General features: G+C 45.5%; 1 protein-coding gene and 1 pseudogene across 3 annotated transcripts in view; one reads left to right on the top strand and one right to left on the bottom strand.

Moving 5' to 3' along the window:
* The window catches only part of AFF2 (ALF transcription elongation factor 2), a 499,541-nt gene that overhangs the window by 429,902 nt on the left and 44,519 nt on the right, over positions 1-25,120 (bottom strand). The gene's annotated exons all lie outside the window — the stretch shown is intronic.
* LOC101289546 (elongation factor 1-alpha 1-like) lies at positions 1,651-3,180 on the top strand (annotated as a pseudogene).

The raw sequence follows: 25,120 nt of genomic DNA, 5'->3' as shown, positions 1-25,120 counted from the left end.
CCCACCAAAAGCAAATTTCCCACTGCGAGTGATTTACGTAGCACCTTCCTTAGCATCCCTACAGATAATGCTAATCAATACCTATTTGCCTTTATTTGGGAAGGACAACAATACACCTGGACAGTAATGACCCAGGATTTTACCAAAAGTCCTTACATCTCACAAATCTTAAAAGCTGATTTAGATGAGATAAAATGTTCTGGAGGCTCCACTTTATTACAATATGTAGATGGCTTGCTTCTCTGCTCCCCTTCCCAGGTCTTTTTTCAGGAAGACAGCACCCACCTATAGAAGCTTTTAGCCTCAAAGGGACATACAGTTTCTAAGGAGAAACGGCTGTTTGTTCAAACCCAAGTTCATTATTTTGGGCACCTGATCACGGAAAAAGGGCTGGGCACCTAGACCCAGATAAGCTTCATAGCATCCTGAACTTCCCAAAGCCCAAAACCAAAGTCAGTTATGAGGTTTTCTTGGGTTGGCTAGTGATGGTTAGAGCTGGATTCTGAACTTTTCTCTCATGGCCCAGCCTCTATATGCCTTACTAAAGAACAGCAAACCTGACCCTTACTACTTGGGAATATCTGGATGACCCAGCTTTTAATACCTTAAAGGAGAGCTTGATAAATCCTCCTGCCCTTGGACATCCTAATTATCAACTTCCCCTTTTCCTCTTTACATTGGAGAAGGAGACAAGTACTCTCGGAGTAGTTACCCAAAAACACGGGGATCACCATCGCCCCATAAGGTACTACAGTCAGCAGATAGATACTACGGTATGAGGATACCCCTCCTTACCTCAGAGCCACTTTCCTTTTACTTAAGGCCACCAAAGAGGTAGTCATGGGATCCCCTCTCACCAATTTTGTACCCCATGCAGTAGAGCCCTCCCTTTTTATCAATTTCTCTAGAGAAATTGGTTAGAGAAGCCCAAGAATTGGCTCCAGAAAAGGAAACACAAGATTGGAAATCTAGTAACTGTTCATTTGATAAAAAGGGAGAACTCTGGTTTGGGCCAAATAACAATCCAGCCTAGCCAGGGACTCTAAAATTCCCATTACTGACTACTGTATATGCATTAAGCCATTGGTCTGCAGATAAAATGACAATGCTTACGAATCAGTACTGGTGAGGAGATATCAGTAAGGCCACAAAAAGCGCCTACTCCGCTTGCCACACCTGCCCAAAATATAATTCAGGAAAACCTGTTTGCAGTGCTCTGGAACACTTTAAATTGCCCAGTGGACCACTGGAGGTTTGGGAGATGGATTTTATTCAATTTCCCCCATCTCATGGATATAAATATGTTTTAGTCATGGTCTGTATGTTTTCCCACTGGGTCTAAGCCTTTCTGTGTAGACAACCTGCTGCCTCTTCTGTGGCTAAAATTATTTTAGGAAAGATTATCCTTACCCTCAGGAACCCCTCTTGAGCTCCACAGCAACCAGGGAACCCAATTTACTGGTCAAATACTACAGCAGGTCTGTGTCGTTTGGCCAGTCCTATCGCATTTTCACTGTGCTTCCCACCCTCAATCCTCAGGGCTGGTCCAATGCACTAACAGCAATATTAAGACTCAATTTGTGCTTTTTCGCAACGGGTTTGCCACCAGGACACAGGTGTCGTGAAAACCACCGCTAAACCTAAGCAAAAATGGGAAAGGAGAAGAGCCACATCAACATCGCTGTCATCGGACACGCAGATTCCGGGAAGTCTACCACTACCGGCCGTCTGATCTACAAATGTGGTGGGATCGACAAGAGAACCACTGAAAAGTTCAAGGAGGAGGCTGCCGAGATGGGCAAGGGCTCCTTCAAGTATGCCTGGGTCCTGGACAAACTGAAAGCTGAACGTGAGCATGGTATCACCATTGATATCTCCCTCTGGAAATCTGAGACCAGCAAGTACTATGTGACCATCACTGATGCCCCAGGACACAGAGACTTCATCAAAAACATGATTACAGGCACATCCCAGGCTGACTGGGCTGTCCTGATTGTTGCTGCTGGTGTTGGTGGATTTGAAGCAGGTATTTCCAAGAATGGGCAGACCCGTGAGCATGCCCTTGTGGCCTACACTCTGGGTGTGAAACAACTAATCGTTGGAGTTAACAAAATGGATTCCACTGGGCCACCCTACAGCCGGAAGAGACACGAGGAAACGGTTAAGGAAGTCAGCACCTACATTAAGAAAATTGGCTACAACCCGACACAGTAGCACTTGTGCCAGTTTCTGGCTGGAATGGTGAAAACATGCTGGAGTCAAGTGCTAACATGCCGTGGTTCAACGGATGGAGAGTCACCCGAAAAGATGGCAATGCCACTGGAACCAACCACACTGTTTGAAGCTCTGGATTGCATCCTGCCACCAATTCGCCCAACTGACAAGCCCTTGCGTTTGCCCCTCCAGGACATCTACAAAATTGGTGGTATTGGCACTGTCCCTGTGGGTCGAGTGGAGACTGGTGTTCTCAAACCTGGCATGGTGGTCACCTTTGCTCCAGTCAACGTGACAACTGAAGTCTGCTGAAATGCACCGTGAGGCTTTGAGTGAAGCCCTTCCTGGGGACAATGTGGGCTTCAAGGTCAAGAACGTGTCTGTCAAAGATGTTCGTCGTGGCAATGTGGCTGGTGACAGCAAAAATGACCCACCGATGGAAGCAGCTGGCTTCACAGCTCAGGTGATTATCTTGAACCATCCAGGCCAAAGCAGTGCTGGCTACGCACCTGTGCTGGGTTGTCACACAGCTCACACTGCTTGCAAGTTCGCTGAGCTGAAGGAGAAGATTGATCGTCGTTCTGGGAAAAAGCTGGAAGATGGCCCCAAATTCTTGAAATCTGGTGATGCTGCCATCATTGATACGGTTCCTGGCAAACCCATGTGTGTTGAGAGCCTCTCTGACTGTCCTTCTCTGGGCCGCTTTGCTGCTCGTGACATGAGACGGACGGTTGCTGTGGGTGTCATCAAAGCAGTGGACAAGAAGGCAGCTGGAGCTGGCAAGGTCACCAAGTCCGCCCAGAAAGCTCAGAAGGCTAAATGAATATTATCCCCAATACCTGCCACCCCAGTCTTAATCAGTGGTGGAAGAATGGTCTCAACTGGCCATTTAAGTTTAATAGTAAAAGACTGGTTAACGATAACAATGCATCGTAAAACCTTCAGAAGGAAGGAGAATGTTTTGCGGACCATTTGTTTTGTGTGTGGCAGTTTTAAGTTATTAGTTTTTAAAATCAATACTTTTTTTTTGCGGTACGCGGGCCTCTCACTGCTGTGGCCTCTCCCGTGGCGGAGCACAGGCTCCGGACGCACAGGCTCAGTGGCCATGGCTCACGGGCCCAGCCGCTCCGCGGCATGTGGGATCCTCCCGGACCAGGGCACGAACCCGTGTCCTCTCCATCGGCAGGCGGACTCTCAACCACTGCACCACCAGGGAAGCCCTAAAATCAATATTTTTAATGGAAACAACTTGACCAAAAATCGGTCACAGAATTTGAGACCCATTTAAAAAGTTTAATGAAAAAAAAAAGACTCAATTTGCAAAATTTGTGGAAACCCTCCCATTTGTAGTATCCTGGCCAAAGGCACTGCCATTAGTCCTTCTAAATCTCATGTCTAAACCCTTTTAGAAGTGATAAACTCTCACTCTGAGATAATCACAGGATACCCAATACACCTGGCACCTGCCTCTTTTGATCCACAACTGATAAAAGGAGGTCATCCTTCAAAATTATAAAGGCTTAATTGCTTCTGTTGAAAATAACCATGCTCTAGTACAGCAATCTTTTCTCAGTGTCTCCCATCTTCTCTGGACACGAAGACTTTAAACATCATTCCTTACCACCTAGAGATTTCACCTATTGGACAAGACACCTCCAGAAAGAGTCCCTTCAAGCTCATTGGAAAGGCCCCTATCAGGTACCATTAACCAACCCTTGTGTTGCCAAACTCCAAGGAATAGACTCTTGGATTCATGTGTCACATCTAAAGAAAACACCAAACCCTGGCTGGACCTGCACGCAAACTGGTGACCTGAAAGTAAAGATTTTCAGGAACTGAAGTGGACACAGCCTCTGAAGGAGACAGCTTTCCCAACAGAACCAGACCAGGCCTGTATGCCTTTTCTCACTGTTGCTTCTCACCCTATATTCTCCTTCTCTTTACTGGAAAGACAATACTCCTATGTGCATTTCCCAATCTCCTGGGAAAGCAGGACACCTTTCCGACGGTTGGATCTGTCACCAGAAACTCTGATCTGTTCATGGTGTCGGAGATCCCTTGGTTTTACCTGTAACCAATTTCTCTTTAGTCCCCAATGCCACTGTCAGTCATACGCATAAGCCTACTGGTGTTAACTATCTGGTTAGGCTATTACAGCCAGGTGTTCCCATACCTTGTTTCGAACGTTCTCCAACCATAACCATACCAGTTCAGCTGAGCACCTCAACCTTGGCACTCTTTTTCTTATTTAAATACGATCCATTACCCTGCGCCGGAGGGAAATGCAAACAAGCTAACTCCTCTTTTCAAGGTTTTTAGAAAAGACTTCTCTAGGCTGGGATGGTACCTTACGGAATGTCATCCCAATTCCTCTGACCCCGGGCTTGGAAATGTCAATCAGGAAATTCCAGCCAACAAAGCTGCCAATAACCATATGTTAGCTGGAATCCTCTGCGCTACACCTGGCTTTATTCTTGCCTGTGGTGCTTGGCATTTCTCACGGGCATATGAATGTTTAGATAGCTGGTGAACTGGAGATCAATGCTTATTGGGATATTTAACTGTCCCAGTCACCATTCATGACAAATCAGAAGCCTCTCATTGGTCCTCCGCATTAAAGCTCCAATGGCCACTTTAAATGGGAACTTCTAGGAGGCGCACATGACTCCAGATCTGCCCCACAGGGAAAGCCCTTCTCCCATGGGTCCAAGTAAATGCCAGTGAACGTCGGATCAGAAATCTCTCCCTAACATTAGGTTAGCTAGCCAACTCCACAGCCAAGGCAGTAGCAGCCCCCAAATGATCACTTGACTCGTTGGCTAAAGCAGTTTTGGACAACGGTACAGCCCTTTGATTATCTACTTGCTGAACAGCAGGTGTCTGCGTAATAGCAAATACCACCTGTTGCTCATGGATAAACGCTTCTGGTAAGGTAGATATTCAACCACACAAGATCAGGGAACAAGCATACTGGTTACAAACAAATGTCACGTAACTCTCCACGGTCCTTTGATTTGTTCAGTTGGCTACCTTCAGGCCTAGGTAAATGGTGTAGAACAATCATACAACCTGGATTTGTCACGTTAATTTTCATTCTGTTTTGCATAATTATTTTTTAACTTTATACCTATTGCCCGTCAAATCTCTGCAGAAGTGATGCACCAGATAGAGTGATATTAGCTCAGTGCTTCAAAATGACCTCCAACACTTATGACTTTGATAAGATATAGACTTTAAGTGAGAGGTGCCTGAGAGTTCTCCCTCCTACCATTTCTTGTTACTCAAATGCAGCCTCAGTGGTTTCCATTCTGTGTACTTTCTGTCAGACGTGGGACATGACAACCAGAAAAGGTCCTTCCTGGAACCAAGGGGTAAACCCACCAAAACCTGACTGATCAGCAATGCTTTATAAGAAAGATCTTGATCAAAAGGGGAAACGTAAAAATAAATAAAGGAAACCTCATTCTGGGATCGACATGTACACACTGCTATATTTGAAATGGATAACCAACAAGGGCCTACTGTATAGCACAGGGAACTCTGCTCAATGTTATGTGGCAGCCTGGATGGGAGGGGAGTTTGGGGGAGAATGGTTACATGCATATGTATGTCTGAGTCCCTTTGCTGTGTACCTGAAACTATCACAACATTGTTAATCGGCTATACTCCAAAATAACAAATAAAAAGTTTAAAAAAATGCAGTTATAGGAGTAGAGCATGTAGCAGGGAGCCTAGTATATAGTAATAATAATAACTAATTAAAGTGAAAAAAAAAAGAAAATGGAGTCAGGAAGCCCCGAAGGGGGAGCTCTCATGCACCAGCACTCTCTGCCACTTGCAGACCCCAGCAAGAAGTGTACCTTGCATTCCCCAACTGGAAGAAGCTTACTTTACACACCCCAGCAGGAGGAAGAAAGATTTTCTGCTCGCCTAGCAACAGCCCAGCCAATGAGAAACCACCACAGTCAGCCAATGAGAAGCTGCCACCACCCTGAACTCCTACTCTCCTCCAATGAATTTTGTTCAAAACAGCCCCTCCCAACTGCCTCCTTTCCTCTATAAAGAAGGCTCCTTTCCTTAGTTCTCTGGACTTGCTTATAGCTTGCCATAGTTTGCTTGTCCCAAATTGCAATTCCTCTGTGATTCCTGAATAAATTCATTTTGCCGGTAAAATAACTGGCTATTTTATTTTTACGGTTGACACTACATACATACAACCTACCTTACTGATGTATAAACACATCTATATATATATATATACACTTCTGACAGACTTGCTGCTCTTTTTATCCCCAGGGTTGAGCTCTGAACCCAAAACATAGTTGTTATGCAACAAATGGTTATTGGAAGAAGGGAGAATAGAAATAAAAGTACATTTTAGAGTTAAAAAATCTGGAGGTTCTGTGTTAACATGCTGTTTTCAAAGACATGTTAACTGGGTTGACAAGGGTTTCTAATTGTACTTTTCCAATAAGTTTGAACCCAATTCTTCTGTTGACTCTGAGCAACATCAATAAAATAGAAAGAACTGTAATCAAATGCTCTCAGGGTCATAAACCTAGTTGCAAGCACATGGATCACTTCATTATACTTGCACCGCTAAGGTTTGTTAAACACCATAGAATGGAAAAAGTTAACAAATGTGAGATTTATTTTTATCATTATTAAAATAAAATGGAAGAAGCTAAAGATAGCAGAGAACCTAAAAGCTAAAGCTAACATATTCAAACAACTATGTATTTTCAATTATTATGGCTAATGACCTTAAAATTTTTCTAGCTCCACTTCCTAAGAATAAAACCCAAATCATCTCTAATAAAAATATGTTCATAAGTTTTTGCTGCTGATGCCTTTAGGGGAATATTGAGTAAAGTGTTTGAAACAGTCAGTTTCCTACAACCAAGAAAATAAAATACAGGGGATACAGCATGTGTTTTTATCATATATATGATGAACTACATAATGTTCCTTCAAGCAGAGAAATATTCAACTATATACTGTGGCAAAATCTTAGGCTGTAGTCACAAAGTCAAGCATTGACAGTTTCCTGGGTTGAGAACAACTGGCCAGTCATTGACATAATTCTGAACATAACATAAACCAGAGGAAACATAGAGGAACGTATAAAGTCACCCTGGAGAAATCCAAGAAGGCTGCTTAGAGAAGGTTGCACTTGAGCTGAACTTGAAGGATAGGGTACTGGTGATGGAGAAGGTGAAGGACATCTCTTCCTGACCACTGGAAGAGCAAGAGTAAAGGCATAGGTGAGGAAGGAAAGAATGAAGAATAAGTAATTACAAATGTTAAATGGTGTAAAATGGCAGAGCAGGGCTTCCCTGGTGGCGCAGTGGTTGAGAGTCCGCCTGCCGATGCAGCGGACATGGGTTCGTGCCCCGGTCCGGGAAGATCCCACATGCCGCGGAGCAGCTGGGCCCGTGAGCCATGGCCGCTGAGCCTGCGCGTCCGGAGCCTGTGCTCCGCAATGGGAGAGGCCACAACAGTTAGAGGCCCGCGAACCACAAAAAAATAAATAAATTTAAAAAAAAAAAAAAAAAGGCAGAGCAGAAGGTGTGCTGAGAAAAGGCAGATAAGGCCACATCAAGATGCCTCCAAAGTAGTACACTGAGTAATCCTGATGCTTTTTTCTCTAATCAGGAAGGAACTACCAAAGGCTTTGGAGGAAAATACCTTTCTGCCAGACAGTTCATTGCCTCTCTTGTATCAGATGAATGAGGCAGCTCCTCTATAGTTACCCAGGCATTTTGGACTTCACTTTCTTAATAATTTCTTTATTAGTTACTGAATACAGTCTAATGATAGTATATCTGTCGTCCAAAGTGTCTTAGACATGAACAAAAGATATATTTAAAACGTATCTGGGATTGAATTCAAATGATCACATAGAGTTGAAATTTAGTCCTAAACACTGTGACATTGCCAGACGGGAAAGCGCCGCTGTAGATTTACTAAATCTTTCCACAGTGAGGGAGATGTTATTTACAGCATATTTGTTGTTCTATCGTATTTTTCCTTTCTGGGTGTATTGAGGTTTCCTTCTCACGCTGCAGAGATTCCCTTACGTTATTTCCTTTTTTGTACCCCCTTCATTCTCAGGTTAACCTTTGAAAATAAAGGGTAGACGAGTTCTAAAGAGGGTCCGTTGTCTTTCCTTCCTTCCTTTCTCCAAGTATTTACCAAACACCTGTCATGTGCCAGACACTGACTTTGACACTAGATGCACCAGAAGGAATAAGATAGAGTGCCCTGTCTACCTTCAAGGAGTTCACAGTCCCGCTGGGGAGACAGCCCAGGTTGAAATTCAGTCCCGAGACGTTTGCAAGCTTACAAATGAGTATATGGAATGGGCAGTAAAAGGTTCCCAGTGGCATGCTGCAGTTTTATTTTGCTCTTGTCTCACCAAAGATAAAACTTCAATCATTCTTTGGCAAAGACTAGTCCTCTGTTTTAGAAAAACCATTTCAAGAGACTCTAGTTACATAGACATAAAGCGCCACGATCTGCCTGGCCACTCAAGACAAAAATTGAGAGGACACGCTCAGCTCCTCCCTTTCACTCACCCTCTCCCCGCCACATACACACGCTGGCTCCATCAGCAACTATTTTTGACTCCACCTCCGACATACCTCGTGCATCCACTCACTTCTCTCCATCCATGCACGTCATCACTCGCCTGCCCCACTGCAACGGCCCCAAGAGCTGGCCTCCCTCGCCTCCTTCTTCACCTCCCTACGGTTTGTTCTCCGAAGGTGCCATTGTAACATGTAAATCAGATCATGACTTGCCCCACTTCAACTCCTCCAATGGCTTCCCACTGCAAGTGGAATAAAATCCAACTTGCTCCTCTCAGCCTCTGAAGTACCCACTGATCTGGTCCTTGCGTACCTCCATGACCTCGGCCCCTGTAAGGTTACCCTCCTTAACAAGCCTCATTTTGTTCCTTGAACAAGCCAAGCATGCCCCTGCCTCAGGGCCTTTTGTATTCCGCCGCTATCTCCTTGAATAGCTTCCCCAAGATACTCGCTTCACCAGCTTCTTCTCGTTATTCCGGTCTCAGCTCAACCAGCGCCTTCTCAGACCACCCAGGCTAAACTCGGCCTCTTCCACTTCTGTAACTGCATCGCGTCATCCGATTTGACTTCCTTCAAATCACTTACTGCAGTCAAAAATGAGACTGCTGATTTTTTCACGTCTGCCCACTCCAATTAGAATGCAAGCTCTGTGAAAACTGGCACCGAGCTCCCTCCTGGCCCCTCAGCACCTAGCTCAGGGCCTAGCGTTTACTGGATCCCTTGCAAGAAGTGGGGAAGGAAGGGAAAGGAGAGAGGGATGGAAGGGGATGGGAGAGGAAAGGGAGGGAGGAAGTGTGGTATCTACTATTCTTGGGAATAGCAATGAAATCACCTTCGACCTGAGTGCAGTTGTTTTCAGGTTCGTTTTTCTTGAACGATTGAGTTGGCCTGTCTGTAGCTTTGGTTGCCTATATAGGGCTTGGGACAGGGAAGGGAGCATGGGAGACAGATTGTTCTTTTGACTCAAGTGAGAGGACAGGACTCCAGCCCATGGGTGGCCTGTTACCTGTGAGGATGAGTGAGGCTTGGGCTCCTTCTGAGAGTTGCTTGCATGAGTCAAAGAGCCCAGGGGAGATACCCCGAAGGTGCTGCCTTCCTGAGGGACTTCGCAAGGCTCTAAGCAGCTGACTCTCCGCTGTGTCCATGGGTTTGTATGCTAGTGTTGCACGTCTTTTACTCACCATTCAGCCGAGACTTCTGAACACTAAATCAATACACAGCCCCCAGGACAGCACTGGCTGTGTCTACATGATGCCAAAGCGACCTGCCAATTGATTAGATGCGGTTAAAAAAGCAATCAGTCAGGTAGACAGATTCAACATCATGTAGACAGCATGCAGACAGAGCCACGCTGGCACGAGCTGGCACGTCCGTGTTGTCTTAAATTGCTAAAAAATTAACAATACTGGAGGCTGGGGAACTCGCCACTTTCATTAACCTTTTCCCATAAGTAAGTTCAATAATTTCCCAGTGTCTACAACTAGGATTAAAACTCATGGACCCTGAATTTTAATCGCATGAGCTCCACGTGCAAGGGGCCATTTCAATACTGACTTTTGCGTCTCTGATTTGAAGTGATCATGCGTATTGTATAGTTTGCTCCACCTTTTTTTTTTCTTTTAGTGGGTGCCCTAGGGTGAACCAGCTCAGTTAAGGGCAACTCGCCATTGAGCCACTGTCATAAAAATATGTTAAAGAACGTGGCTCTCTAAGAAAGTAAAGCAGCCCCCCAAAGCTTGGCCACACAGAACCCCCAGGCAAGATTCCCACGTGTTCTGGAGTATTCCGTGGCCCTTGAGGATCAGGGCATCACCCCCTGGAGGTTCTGGTTCAGCGGGGCAAGCTGGGGCACTAGCAGTGCCTGGCACGGTGGGGAAGTGCTCCCCACCCCAGCGTCCCGAGGCAGAGGCGAGGCAGGGCCCGGGCCCCAGGAGAAAGCCAGGAGGGCTTCTGGAAGTGCCCACTGAATGCTGACCTTCGGCAAACCATCCTCTGCCCCGAGGCTTTGCTGAGCTGGGACTGAATCCTTCTGGGGTTCTGCACAGGCCGTGAAGCAGAATGGGTGCGGGGACGGGGTCACCGAGGACACGTCATCACCCACTTGGCGAACCTGACTCCCTGCGTGCCCTCAGGAGGGAGAGTCTCTAGAAGCAGTTCCCTCTGTGGCACTTGTGTTTCCCAACCAGGGTCCCTACGGACCCAGCGGTGTGGTTAGGAACAACTGGAAAACGTCAACCCGCAGGTCAAGTTCTAAAAGACTCAGAGGTTAATTTCACTTATTCATTGAACTCCTTTATGCACTTGGTTGTTGTTTTTAACAACCAGCAAATATTTCTGAGTACCTACTGAATGTCTGGCTGGCACAGTGGATACAAAGAGCCTAAGATGTGGGCTTGCTCCTCAAGGAAGCCATAGCGCTCCGGAAGAGGCAGACACTGCAAACAAACAATGACAGACAAGCATGGCAAGCGCTGTCAGCAGAGCTGCAGAAAGCACCGGGGAAGCCCAGAGGTAAAATACATTCCGCCTAAGAAGCCTGTGGGGGGAGAGGGGAGGGGGAGAGGGAGGGAGGGAGGGGGAGGGGGAGGGAGGGAGAGGGAGGGGGAGGGAGGGAGGGAGGGAGGGAGAGAGAGAGAGAGAGAGAGAGGGGGAGAGAGAGAGAGAGAGAGGGAGAGAGGGAGGGAGGGAGAGAGAGAGGGAGAGGGAGAGAGAGAGAGAGAGAGAGGGAGAGGGAGAGAGAGAGAGAGAGGGAGAGAGAGAGAGCGCGCGCGAGAGAGCGAGCGAGAGTGGGAGAGGGAGAGGGAGAGGGAGAGGGAGAGGGAGAGAGAGAGAGAGAGAGAGAGAGAGAGAGAGAGAGAGAGAGAGAGGGGGAGAGAGAGAGAGTATTAGAGTTGGGCTTTCAGGGTGAGCAGAAGGTGCCCAAAAAACCCAGTCATCAAGTGAATTGGAATTTTAAGGCAATTTTTTTTAAATCAAAATTAATGGAACATTTTTTCCTTTTGCCTCAGGCTCCAGTGTCCCTGAGAACAGTACCATTACTGATCCTGTCTGCATTTAAAAATTAGATTTTTTTTCATTGTGGATTTTTTTTAATTTTGATTTTTTACAAAGACCCCATTAAAATATTATTTGTCTTGATGACTGAATTTTCGGTGCCACCTGAAATGATGGGCTGGGGTGTCTGACCTGCCTCACCCTAGTCGTAGCCCTTCCCTAAGCCAGGCAATCTATGTGACGAGGGGGTAGACGATCAGTCCATTTTTCCACCCAGTCGACTAGAACAGACCAACTCGAACTGCCAGACTAACTTCCCCGGCATTACCTCAAACATTCAGAGTCATACCTGTTTTCTTCAAGCGGAAACCTCACCGGTCACTCCCATTTTCCCTCTATTATCTAGCACACGGAAGGCAGCAAGAACTGAGCACACAGAATTCGACAGGCAGCTCCCTGGCCTACCAGCTCCCCGGGTTTCTGGTGTCTGTCAATGGCTCTCCTCTAACTGAAGTCAGTACTTCAGAAAAAATGGCCGTCCCCACTCATCAGAGCGCCGAATGCCACCCATTGCTATTTGCCTCCCTTTTACTAAAGTAATGCATTTGGCACCGGTAAATAAGTTCCCCTCAGCTGAGTAAAGCTAAAGAGCTGGTGCCAGTCTCTCCGAGAAGGCAGGCGGGGGGACGGAGCCATTTCCAAGAATCCCAGGCTATAATTTTTACATTACAGTGTTATTACCAAGAGGTGGTTTTGTTTAGCACATCCTTTTCCGTTTCTTTTCTTACACGTCTGGAGACAGACATGAGAGCATACGTGCCCTCTATTATTTCTTCTAAATATTCCTCTTGTTTAAAAGGGAAAGGTGGGCATTGGGAACCCAGCTTGGTGACAGAGCCGCTATATATATATATAGGTCTCTGAATGAGCCTCTATGGCTTCTGGCTTCAAAGATACAGCACGGTGAGCAGGGAAAACACTGAGGCCCACAAAACTGCCTCTCACTCTTAGGGCTCGTAACCTCATTGATTCCAGTCCTGATTTATGGCATCATTTGTTCCTGATAAGAACTACCCACCTGCACAACTCTACCAGGAAAAGGTGAAATAGAAGCTAGCAGGGCAAATAGAAAGGGAAAGGAAAACTCAAACCAGGTGAGAGCTTGACAAAATCACTGCTCTTGCACGGATTCTTTGTTCATTTACTACAACTTGCTCTGTAAAACTGGCTTGAACAGCCCTGATTTTTCCCTTCATCCTCCAAGAGAACAACTAGAATGCTGGGGACCAGTAATCTACAACTCTACCCACGACCCATGTGTTTATCAAAGGCAGTGAAGCATCGGATGGGGTGAAATATCAGGTCAGCCTGAGTTCAAATCTCACCTCATCCCTTTACGAGCTCTGAACCTTGGGCAAGTTACTTAATCTCGGCACCTTTTGAAAAGATGGGTGCCTAAGGTTCTCAAAAATTCATGGGTGAATGAGTGAAAGCATAGCAAACACACTGCCTGACGCACAGTAAATATTCAACAAAATGCTAGCTATTACTATCAACAGATATTTTTGAGAATATTTACATTCATTTATATTAAGATACATTTTAGGGACTGTTCTTAACATATACAACAGGTCAGAATGAGTTTTAGTGTCATTACGGTCAATAGCTTAGCATTTTTAAGAAACCTCATTTTATTTAAATGGAGTAGAACCATAAAATAATGAGACTCTTCAGATAACAAACTAGCAGACATTTGACATTCAAATGAATGCCGGCACCTTCGAAGCAGCCCATGAGGAAACTGTACCCTGTTTTCAAGGAGACAGACATTGCTCAACCGAGTTTGGAATTCCTCTGAGGGAATTACCTTCAGCTATAGTTATGAACCAGGCATGAAAATGAGGCTCATTATTTTCCAGGCACAGCTATTTCATCCTTCAGTAAAATGTGTATTCGACCTTATCAGCCTCCCTACTCACCAAATCTGGTTCCAAATGACTTTTGGTTGTTTCAGGAAAAAGAAAACAAACAAACAAACAAACACCATTGCTCTCAAGAGATAAAAACCTGAGGCCTAGAATGATATTCAGAAAGAATGACGCAAAGATTCCAAAAGCCACTCACAAAGACAGGGTGGATGGGTACTGCTGTTTTGGACATGGTTGTTAAATTGCAGCCACTTTCTGGTCAACGGTAGGAAGCCTACAGCCATTTATAGCAAGTCTATTTCCTAATGAAACGCTGTGACCATTTCCACTTCTTGAAAATGATTCTCTGCCTATTTTGAGCGTTTATACAAAAACAGCAATCTTAGCAATAATAATCCCTCTGAAATCATATCTTTTTAAAGTTACCCTAAAAGTGGAAAGGCCATTCAATTTTGATCTAGACAGCTATAGAACGCAAATATTTTTAAGAGGAAACACTACGCAGCCAGAGGAGAAACTTCTTCCACACAGGGTTAATAACGAAAATGCTGATATGACCTTAAGTATGGTGGCGCCCAGAACCAGCGCTATAATTAATCTAAATGTACTGTAATTACACTAAATGTTACTTCTGTAGAATAGTTCCAAATCATGTGGCTTTTTTATGCTTAGATAACATGCAGTTTATTTCCAATCATGGATGTAGGCATGATTTGCTAAGGGAACATTAGGTCTGGAAGCAATATCTTAATCAAATCAGAATTTCTTCTGGAAAACAAATCTTTGGCTTTTGAAGAACTAGCAGCATCTAATGCCTTAGGGTAGAGATGTGAAACTGAGCTGAAACCCCCACCCCCTGGATCTCTCCCTCTGCCCTCTGGCTTCCAGTCACTCACAGGTACATCCGTGTAGCCTCCTACACTTTCTATGCTCATAAACCACCACAGCTATGTCTAAATTACACCCTGGAAACTCCACGTAGAAAATCAGTTGTAGGAAAGTTCACCTTGTGTGGTTTATTCATTTTTTCAGAACAGAAGCTGGTTCCTTTTGGAAGGAACTCATTTAAACAAAACCTAACAGCAAGCATCCATAAATTAGAAGGTTATTGGTATGTGCATAATTTGATGCATAAAAACTGAATGAATATTCCAGGGATGAAAATGCAGCCTCTTACATATGCAGAAAGATTTTTATTTTTATTTTGGTGATGTTACTTTTGTATGGGAGGACTGACTGGGATGGGACACCAAAGTCATTGGCTGCTGTCATCTTTATGTTTTGTGGTTCTTTCTCCATGCTCATCTCCCCAGTGCTGGGGGATTAAACAGTCACTGTCCCCCAAAAGAAATGCCAATCTTGCTGAAGGGCATATCTCGACAAATCCAAGTCTGGTGCTCCAATCAGGAAGCAGAACACGTTATAGATGGAAAAGGTGGTCGAAACTGCCTTATCAGGGCAGAACTTAGACTCAGTCTAGGTCTAGGACAATATGAATATGTATTTTTAAATACAGGTCAGATGAGGATTAATTCTTCCTCTTCTTCATGCACAGCAATGATCAAGTACTCAGTGGGTGGACGATGAGAAGACAAAGAACCAAACACAGGTTCCAAAAGAGACTGGAATCCTCTCGCTGCCCCTTCACTACCTTTTGTAGCAACAATGGAATCAGACATCTCCACCAAAACTCTTGTTAATGTGCCCTGTTTTTAACTGGTGTGAGTTCAGTTCCCCAAACTGCAGGGTAGTGAGCAGCTCACACCATGTGTGGGGGACAGAGGCTGGAACAGTGAAAGAAATGAACCCTAGAAGCCAGGTGATCATGGAATGTGCAACGAGATCCCAGAGGTCATGGAGGCGAACCCATTAATTTGCCCCTTGGGCAACAGGCACAGAGGCGTTAAGTGACCTTGCCCAAGGTCACGAAGCAAATGAAGGGCAGAAAAAGGGCTAGAATCCAGATATCTTAACTTCTGGGCCGAGGCTCCTTTTGTTGGGCAGCAAGATGCCTCGCCTCTGCAGGGGTTGACTCAGGGGAGCGCCCTGGAAGAGCTGCACTCATTCTGCCAATGCTCGCAGGCACCAGTCCACCCATTTGCCCATCTAGCCACTCAACACACATCTATGGAGCAAAAATCGTGTGCCAGGCCTGGTGCCAGGGGCTACGCATTCAGTGAAGTCAATAAAAAACTGAAGCCTGAGCAGAACTGCAAAAGGACTCAGTACAGAAATGGGGTGAAAGACTGAGATACGGCGTGGCCCCTAATCTCATGGAGTCTGAAATCAGGACGGTAAAATGTGGTAAATGCAAATTCAACCCAACAAGCGACCAGTGTCTATTCCGGTTTTATTTAAATACTTGAATAATCCCAAATATTGGTAAATACTGAAGAGGATTTTCAAAATGTTTTCAGTAGGAGTGAGACTGCGAGGGGGTCCCCATTCTCCCCTCCAATCTTACCTCCCTCCACTCATCCCCAGCCCACACACACACTAGGCACATGTAAACTTGACTACACGTCTCACTCTTCCCCAACAGCCCATGGCACTTCTCAGGTCTGCCTCTCCTCCTAAGAAAACAGCTACTGCTCACTAAACCCCTCATACAGATACGAAGCTTTGGGAGCCTGCAGACCATGCTGCAGTATCCCTAGCAACTAGCCTAGCACCTGGCACAGGGTGAGTGTTTTAAAGTATCTGCTGAACAAACGAACGAATGAATGAGCCATCACTGCAGTACACTTTTTTTGACACCTCTGGTAGGTAAGTATCATTATCACTGTTTTATAGATGATGGAAAAGAGGCCCAGAGATGTGAAGCAATTGGCCCAAGGTGACACAGCCGGTAAATGGTGGAGCTGGCCATCAGCCTGACTATTAACTCGTGCTCTATTCATTCTTAGTCCCTGTTCTTTCTGCTGGTCCCTTTGCCTCATCAACTTCTAACCATGCTTTAAAGGTTAGGCCTCATCTTCCAGATGTTTCCTCTAACCCAAGGGCTGTGTCATATTTCTCTGAAATGGTGCTTGGAAGTATCCTCTTCCACTGGGTTGTGAGCTGCTCCAGGGCCAGGACAATGTCATTGTTTTTCTCTTGCCAGTTTTCTGTAGATGCGCTGCACTTACGAAGCACTCAGGAATACCAGTGGAAGGAAACTGAGGGGTGAGGACAGACAACAACAGCTCGAAGCTCAGGTACAGTTTGGGTCTTCAGATCACGTCACAGAAGGGACCTGTCTGCCTCTTGTCCACAGGATTCCAAACTCAGTGTCACTGGAAAATGGAAATCCAGGGAGAGCATTCTGTTTGAGCAGCCCCTAATCACGCAGCTCCAGAACTTGATTATACCCCTTTCAGAGAAGGTCACAACAAATTTTATGCTATGTGTATTTTAATACCATTTTTTAAAAATTAGCATCCTAACTGAGATGTGTTAGAAGCATAAACTATATATCAAGTTTCAAAGACTTGTTACCAAAAAAGTGTAAAATCTCTTATTATAATTTCTACATTAATTTTCTGTTGGAATAATAATGTTTTAAATACACTGGGTTCAAAATAGAGTATCAAAATTAATTTCACCTATATCTTACTTTTTCTCATGTGGCTACTAGAAAATTCTAAATGACACGTGTGGCTTGCTTTGATTGCTGTTGGGCAGAACAGGTCTCTATCTTGTTTGGGGTGGTAGTCACCTGGGTGCATGCAATTGTCAAAAATTGAACTGAACACCTAAGACCTGTGCATTTTATTGTGCTATAGTTCAATTTAAAAAATCACACACACACACACACACACACACACACACACAGGAAAGAGAAAGAAGGCTACAGAAGAGTCTTCATCCTTTTTCATCCTCAAAGACTATTCTGACATAAAGGGGAAAAGCGGTACACGGGCCTCTCACTGCTGTGGTCTCTCCCGTTGCGGAGCACAGGCTCCGGACGCGCAGGCTCAGCGGCCATGGCTCACGGGCCCAGCCGCTCCGCGGCATGTGGGATCCTCCCGGACCGGGGCACGAACCCGTGTCCCCTGCATCGGCAGGTGGACTCTCAACCACTGCGCCACCAGAGAAGCCCGCACATCTTTTAATTCCTACTAGATGTCAGGTCTTCGGTGCAATTCCCTGCCTCCCCACGAAGCTCAAACTATTGCGGGAAAACCCTCTCATTTCCTATTGTTTTGCTTTCCCTGCCACAAAGCAACAAACACTCAGAATGGAGCCAGGACCCTGACTGACTTAGCAGTTGTCCCTACAAAGGTCATGAGTAAGGGATGTCCTGATTTCCACATCTAGAGGTAAACAGGCTTTGAGCAAAACATATTAGAGAAAAATCGAAAACCAGCAAGTCTTCCATTCTCCCACATATGACTTCTTCATTCATGCAAAAGCATCTGCGCTGTGAAGCCGGGACTCGCTTTGTGATATTCTACTCGGTCCCTCCACTCAAAGACGAAACAGCCAAGTGAGCAGAACCAACGAGTCGTTCAGGAACACCGCCCAGAGCACACTGAGAACCAAAGGCAGTCAGAAGCCCCACTTTTGCTCTGCTTGCCTGGCAAAGGCTATTTGGCCAATGCGCCCTCGTGTCTGACTCCACGGGAAAGAACGGGGCACTGGCCAGGAGCCCGCTCCAATCCGGGGCACGGGTTCCACCTTTCCTCTGGCCTGGGAAGAGCCTGACTCCTAAAGGGCCAAATGGCCAGTTCCAGCCGGCCATCGAATCAGAGCTGGCACACATCGGGCAAGGCCACAGCTTTGGGGTCTTCGTACCACAATTCAACGCCCACCTTCCCCCTCACTGTCTATGAGTTAGAGGACATGTGGCTGGATGCGAGGTCCCCGAGACCAGCCTCAGGTACAATGATGCGTTCGCTAGAATGTACTCGTTTATTATATGAGTACGTAAAGAAGTAACACACAGTTGTTGTCAAGTAACACCGGAAATTTCAAAAAAAGTCCAAAGTAGAAAAATTAATGCCCAGTATGTGGATGTACCAAATTTGATGCATTTCTTCTCTTGCTGCTGAAACTTTGGACTGTTTCCCATTTTAGGTCCGTTTTATGACTTAACCTGTTTAAACGTAGGCATGGAAATCAATTCCCTACCTCCGCAAGAAGACTTGGGCATTTAAATAATTATCTTCTACAAATGTACACCACAAAGGTCCTGATTCCTGATACAACTTCTTTTCACAACATTCACACGAAATGTCCTGGGTTAATACCCCATTTGTTCTCAATCTTTAACATTTTACCGACGCTGACAGACTTCACTTGGCTAAATCTGAATTCTGTCAACTCTCATTGTAACAAAAATCCAGTCCTGGAGATGAGAAGCAATCCACTGGGGGCTAAACAACAGCGAATCAATATTTTCAAGCTGAAGGACCATCCTGGAGCCACAGAATTATACGGGAGAGGGAAAATCTTCCTCCAGTCCTCAGAGGAAGCTATTTGAAGATGCTTAATAAACTATTAAGCATATCGGTTTCAACAACCAAGAGGGAGATGCAGTAGCCTCCTTTTCTGACGCTGCCTAATCACGATCCTGAGTTCTAGAAATAGCAACTGGGGGAAGGAAGAGCCGAGAGTGGTCAAACCAGATTTTTAAAAAACTCATCACAAAACCTCCATTGTCATCATCCAGGTTTAGATACAAAATGCTTGCTAATCCTCTGTAAATCTCACTTTGGCATATCCAGGCCTGGGATCCACAACAGAGACAGGATTACAATGCACCCGGGGATCAGACAGCCCCAGACACACTTACAGGCCTGGAAAGATGAGCCTATGAGGAAAGGGAAATGAGGCTGTGATAATTCAGCCACAAGAAGAGTAGACCGAGAAAAGAATTTTATCTGCAACACGAGGAAATTACCTTAGCTACAGTGGCAAATGTCCTAGTGGCTGTCTGTCCATTCTTTCATCTGGGCATCCACTCCACAAACATGTGCTCGGAACTTACTTGCTAGCCAATTCAATGTGGTTCCAATAAAGGCTCGTTCATGTATTTGACGAGTGTCCGTTAAGCCTCTGCTATTTTCAGCTAAGGAAGGAAATACAGAAGTCATTGACACCGCCCCGCCCTCAAGGTTGTGAAAACGAATTCTCAGGACACCTTTGGAAGCAAACGACACCTCCATTTGCCTAGAATGGTTAATCCCTATATCGTGAGGACAAATCAGATAACCTCTACAAGTTTCTTTCAGCTGTATGATCCTTACTTTTGAACAAAGTAAAACCGAAAAATCAGAAAAACCAAATATTTTATACCAATCAGTTTTTAATGACAGGTTATATTTGGAGTCTTTTTAAAAAAATGGTAAAAGGTCTATCTAGCCAGTGTATATGAAGGCACACATACGTAAAAAGATTACATTTTGAGCCTTCTCTTGAGTCTGTGAGCTAATTGGTCAGAATCCATTCCATTAAAGGTATCCCCGTCTTATGGTGATGCTGACCGGAACAACTAGACCATGTTTGAAAGGAAGTGGGAAACGGCTGCTTTACACGGTCGCCTCCTTAGACGTGGATGAACACTGCAGATGCAGACAGAGACAAAATGCAAACGCTGAGAACTCTGTGTGTGGCCAATCATCGGGAAGTAGCGGCTGGACATCAAACATTTTCTCCCATCTCCCCAGCACAGAATGTCTGCTGGTGAAACCCACTGGGCAGAGGGCACGGCTCGATGGCCACGGGCAGTGGGAGCACAGGAGTTGATCTCGGCCCTCCCACTGAGGAGTGTCCAACAGCATGACATGCTGAGCTATTTCAGGCAACCACAATGGACTTGCAGTGGCGAGATGGCTGAGTCATACTGGCCATACAGCACCACCATGTCCTGCTTAGTTAGCACGTGGCCTGGCCTCTGTCAAATCGTGAGTAAATTGTCCAGGGACAAGAGCTCGGCGGTGAGAGCAGAGGAGAGTGATAGATGGAGGATGAAGAGGAGATGGGACTCTTTTCTCAGGACACGCCTAGCCAGACGGGTAGCGCCAAAGAGAAGGTGATACCTCTGGCTAAAATCCTTGTCTCCAAGGAAGGGCTCTTTCCTTGTTTGAATATGATTAAACCTGGACACTTGGAAAGTCAACACTTCTGTCTTGACAGCTTCTGACTTAATAGAGGAGCCTGGGGACCAGACCCAAATCATGGAAACTCAGTTTCCTGGGTCATTCATTGCCTAATTCCCCCACATCCTTCTTGGAGGCATGTTGGAAGCTCTGCTCCTGAAAAGTATTCACAGGCCTTCCTGAAAGGTGAGAATAAAAGAATTCCCTTCCTCAGAGCCATTGCGGGGCTCAAATGAGAGAAGGTACAGAAGACGCCTGCCGCAGTCAGGGGCCCATAGCAGGGGCTCTGGTCCCTTCCACGTGTCCTGGTCTCTCCGGCCTCTGTGGTAGGCAGGTCACTGATGGGCAGAGACACATGCCTTTTTACCTTCACAGCGGCCAGTCACAGTATTTCTCAAAGTGCCAGGGCCTGAGCAGCTGCATCAGAATGACCCTGAGCACTTAGCAGATGTGCAGATTTCTGGGCCACATCCCAGACCTACAGAATCTAAAATTCTGCTGAGGGGTCCAAGGGCAATCCTTAGGCCCACTAGGGTTTGAGACCCATTCGATCAGGATGGATTCTAAGCACACGCACAGTTCCCTGTTCCGGATCATTTATCTTACATTTTCAGACGACTATATTCAAATGAAAATATCCATCGAAGAGGAATGGCTCATTCCAAAACGACAAGGCGGGTCCAAATGCCTGTGCTTAGAAGTACATTGGTTGCTAAAACCATCACCTTCTGTTTTCCAACTGGTCACCAAACTGGACTTCCTGGCCCCAATCCCTCCGGCCCAGGACACCAACAAAACTGCCCTAGCTCTAATGCCACTCCCTGCTCACTTGCACTGGCTCCCAGAGTCCGCATTCCCTGCCCGAATGGCCAAGGCTGCCAGCAGTGTGGCCACAACACAGTGTGCCACCCTCACCTTCCGCTACAGCCTGCCCTGCAGCCAGCCAAATGAATATGCAAACGGTTCCCTGGACATACTTTTTTGTTTTTGCCTTTTCTCCCTGTATCCTCCACTTAGACTGTCCTTCCTTATCTCCTCATGGACAAAGCCAGTCTCAAGGCCACTCTCACCGTGGGAAGGGAGCTGCCCTTCCTTTGCATTCCCAGCAGGCTCCCCCACCGCACAGCTCTTAACCCTGTCTACTTTTTATGTGTTTGTGGGCTGTATTACATCCTCAACCAGACTGTAAATTCCTTGAGGGCAAAGTCAACGTCTTAGTCACGAGTTTATTTTTCACAGCCCCTCATGCTTACTAGCTGCTCAATAAATATACGTCTGGTAACACACAAACAACGAGCGAGACCCAATCAGCACTAAAGTGTTAACATCTTCCGGCAAACTAAACAGTGTCATATGTCTCAACGATGCTCCCACCAAGACTCTACGCATACCTGGCCTGCAGAGAAGGAAAACAAGGGCACAAATCCTCAGGATTTGTCATATGACCGATGAACTGATTAGAACTATCCCACCCAAGGGATTCTCCCCCTCAGAGGCAAAGAGGAAAACCTTTTATGTTTAGAATGCTGTTGAAGCAGTCAAACATGGAGGAAATGTCAGGGAAACAACAACATGGAAACACAGCATGATACAATAGACACTGGATGTCAGAATCAGTTCTGGCATTATTTTCTTCCTGTACATTCCTCTCCTACATGGGGAGCAATGCAGACCACATATGGCAGCCACCTAAAAGCTGGAGATGCCATTGTAGAACACTGGCTTCTATCAAGAAAAAGCAAAACGAAAGACGGCTCCTAAGTGTGCGGTCATTATCATAGTTGGTGGTGTGTGTGCATACACATCCATCTTTTGTGTCTCCTTTACACGAAGAAACAGGGCACAAGATCAATTTATGCCTTTAGCAAACCAAATAGAACAGCCATCTACCTGGGCCATCTAGGAGGGCAGGTGCCCACTGTGACCCCAAAGCCACTGCTATAAATGGGGGTAGGCTGACTCTTCTAAGTGGTTCTGTTTCCCTTTAAATAAAAACTATAGAACCAAAGCAAACTTGAAAGTCTGCGGGGGAGAAAAAGGTTTAGCAAGATTTACAAGCTATATTCAAAGCAAAGATTGGTGCATCTGACACCATTGAGGACTACTTTTTTAAAATTTTATCTTATTATTTTTTTATACGGCAGGTTCTTATTAGTTATCTATTTTATACATATTAGTGTACATATGTCAATCCCAATCTCTCAATTCATCACACCACCACCACCCACACCCCTGCTTTCCCCCCTTGGTGTCCACACGTCTGTTCTCTACGTCTGCGTCTCTATTTCTGCTTTGTAAATAAGATCTTTGATACCAGTTTTTTTCAGATTCCACATATGTGCATTAATATACGATATTTGTTTTTCTCCTTCTGACTTCCTTCACTCTGTATGACAGTCTCTAGGTCCATCCACGTCTCTACAAATGACCCAGTTTCGTTCCTTTTTATGGCTGAGTAATATTCCATTGTATATATGTACCACATCTTCTTTATCCATTCGTCTGTCCGATGGGCATTTAGGCTGCTTCCATGACCTGGCTATTGTAAATAGTGCTGCAGTGAACATTGGGGTGCATGTGTCTTTTTGAATCATGGTTTTCTCTGGGTATATGCCCAGCATTTAGGACTATTAATGGTACTTGATAATACTGATGTCACTTTTTATGTACAGTAATATAATTAGCAGTGCTGTTACTACTATCTTGCCTGTGCCACTAATTACATCTCTATAAACATAATTTACTAGATGGGAAAAGTGAAGAATTTTTTGAAATAAATCTATCCCATGGTGTCACGCCAAGGTAGAAAAGATTACATTCTAGTAACAAACATTAATAATACCTACAAGTGAAAAGTTTCATGATGTTAATCAACATATTAATCACACAGTATGTCCCGAGCTCTGGAGGTGATGAGTCCCAACATTTCTGTTTGCATCTTACCTGTAAAAATAGGCCCAGTGCAGAGAGAATCTGTTGGTAATTGTGGTTCAAACACTCAGCCAAACACTCAGCCCTGAAAAAGTGGGGCAATATCCCTAACCCCACGCAAGAGCCTAGATACCCAACAACTATGCCGTCGGCTTGAAGTCTTATCGTTGCATCTACAAACCAGGTGATATGAGGATAAACCATGTTCACTGACAGATTCCAAAGCAAACGTAAACTCTGTTGAGAATAAAGCCTGAAGGGTAGACTCTTACTGGCAAGTGCACACGACTAGAGTGATTGGCCTGTGGAATACTCTTCCTGATGGTATGATGAAAAACAAACACCCCGGGCTTCCCTGGTGGCGCAGTGGTTGAGAGTCCGCCTGCCAATGCAGGGGACGCAGGTTCGTGCCCCGGTCCAGGAGGATCCCACATGCCGCGGAGCGGCTGGGCCCGTGAGCCATGGCCGCTGAGCCTGCGCGTCTGGAGCCTGTGCTCCGCAGCGGGAGGGGCCACAACGGTGAGAGGCCCACATACCGCAAAAAAAAAGAACAACAAAACAAAACAAAAAAAACACCCCCTTCACTATATACAAGCTATGAAGCCCCAAGGAAACTTAATTTTACTACAGTGTTTGAAGGATAGGCTGTTTTAAGTGCACTCTCTGGTTAAGTGAAGGGTTCATTGAAAATTTTTTATTTCATCTGTTATTGCTAAAATTCCTTTGAAAATGTGTCATGTCCCTTCCGCTTTCCTGCCTTAATAAGTACAGTAATAAGGTACTTACCATTCTGTATATGGAGATGGTAGCAGAATGGAAGGAATCTAGCCTCATTTCATGACATAACTGAGAAATTTAATCCAATTCAACCTAGCAAGCATCTATGTATTTATTTATTGTGCTTAGAACAGAGATGACTACTGCATGCTGCGGGTAGGGAGACACTGACAGCAATTGTTTCCTCATCTCTTGAATTTAAAGAAAAGAGTAGAAAAATGCTGATGTAGATTCTTCGTTGGTTGGTGTCCAATTAACTGCATCATTACTGTGCTTGTAGCATGGACTAGAAAAAAAAACGATTTAATAAGGTACAAAAACCTTAATACCACCTTGCCCTCAGAGTCCAGGCACAGAGGCCCCAGGTCTACGTCAGGTGCCTCTGGTGTCCACACACAGGGCACCTTGCACTTGCCCTTGTCACTGTTCACCGGCCTAACTGCCTGTCTGCCCCCCTCCAACCAGGACAGTTCCCGTCGCATAGCGGGCACCCTTCATCCCTCCATTCGTCCACTGCCCTGTGAGTGTGTGTCCAACGCTTAGGGCAATCGTTCTCCAAGTGGAGTCCCCAAAAGGCAGAACTGGCATCACCTCAGAGCTTGTT

Source organism: Orcinus orca, chromosome X (assembly GCF_937001465.1).
Source record: "Orcinus orca chromosome X, mOrcOrc1.1, whole genome shotgun sequence".
NCBI lineage: Eukaryota > Metazoa > Chordata > Mammalia > Artiodactyla > Delphinidae > Orcinus > Orcinus orca.
Note: the sequence above shows the minus strand (reverse complement) of the source record. Positions and strands in the feature narration are given on the sequence as shown.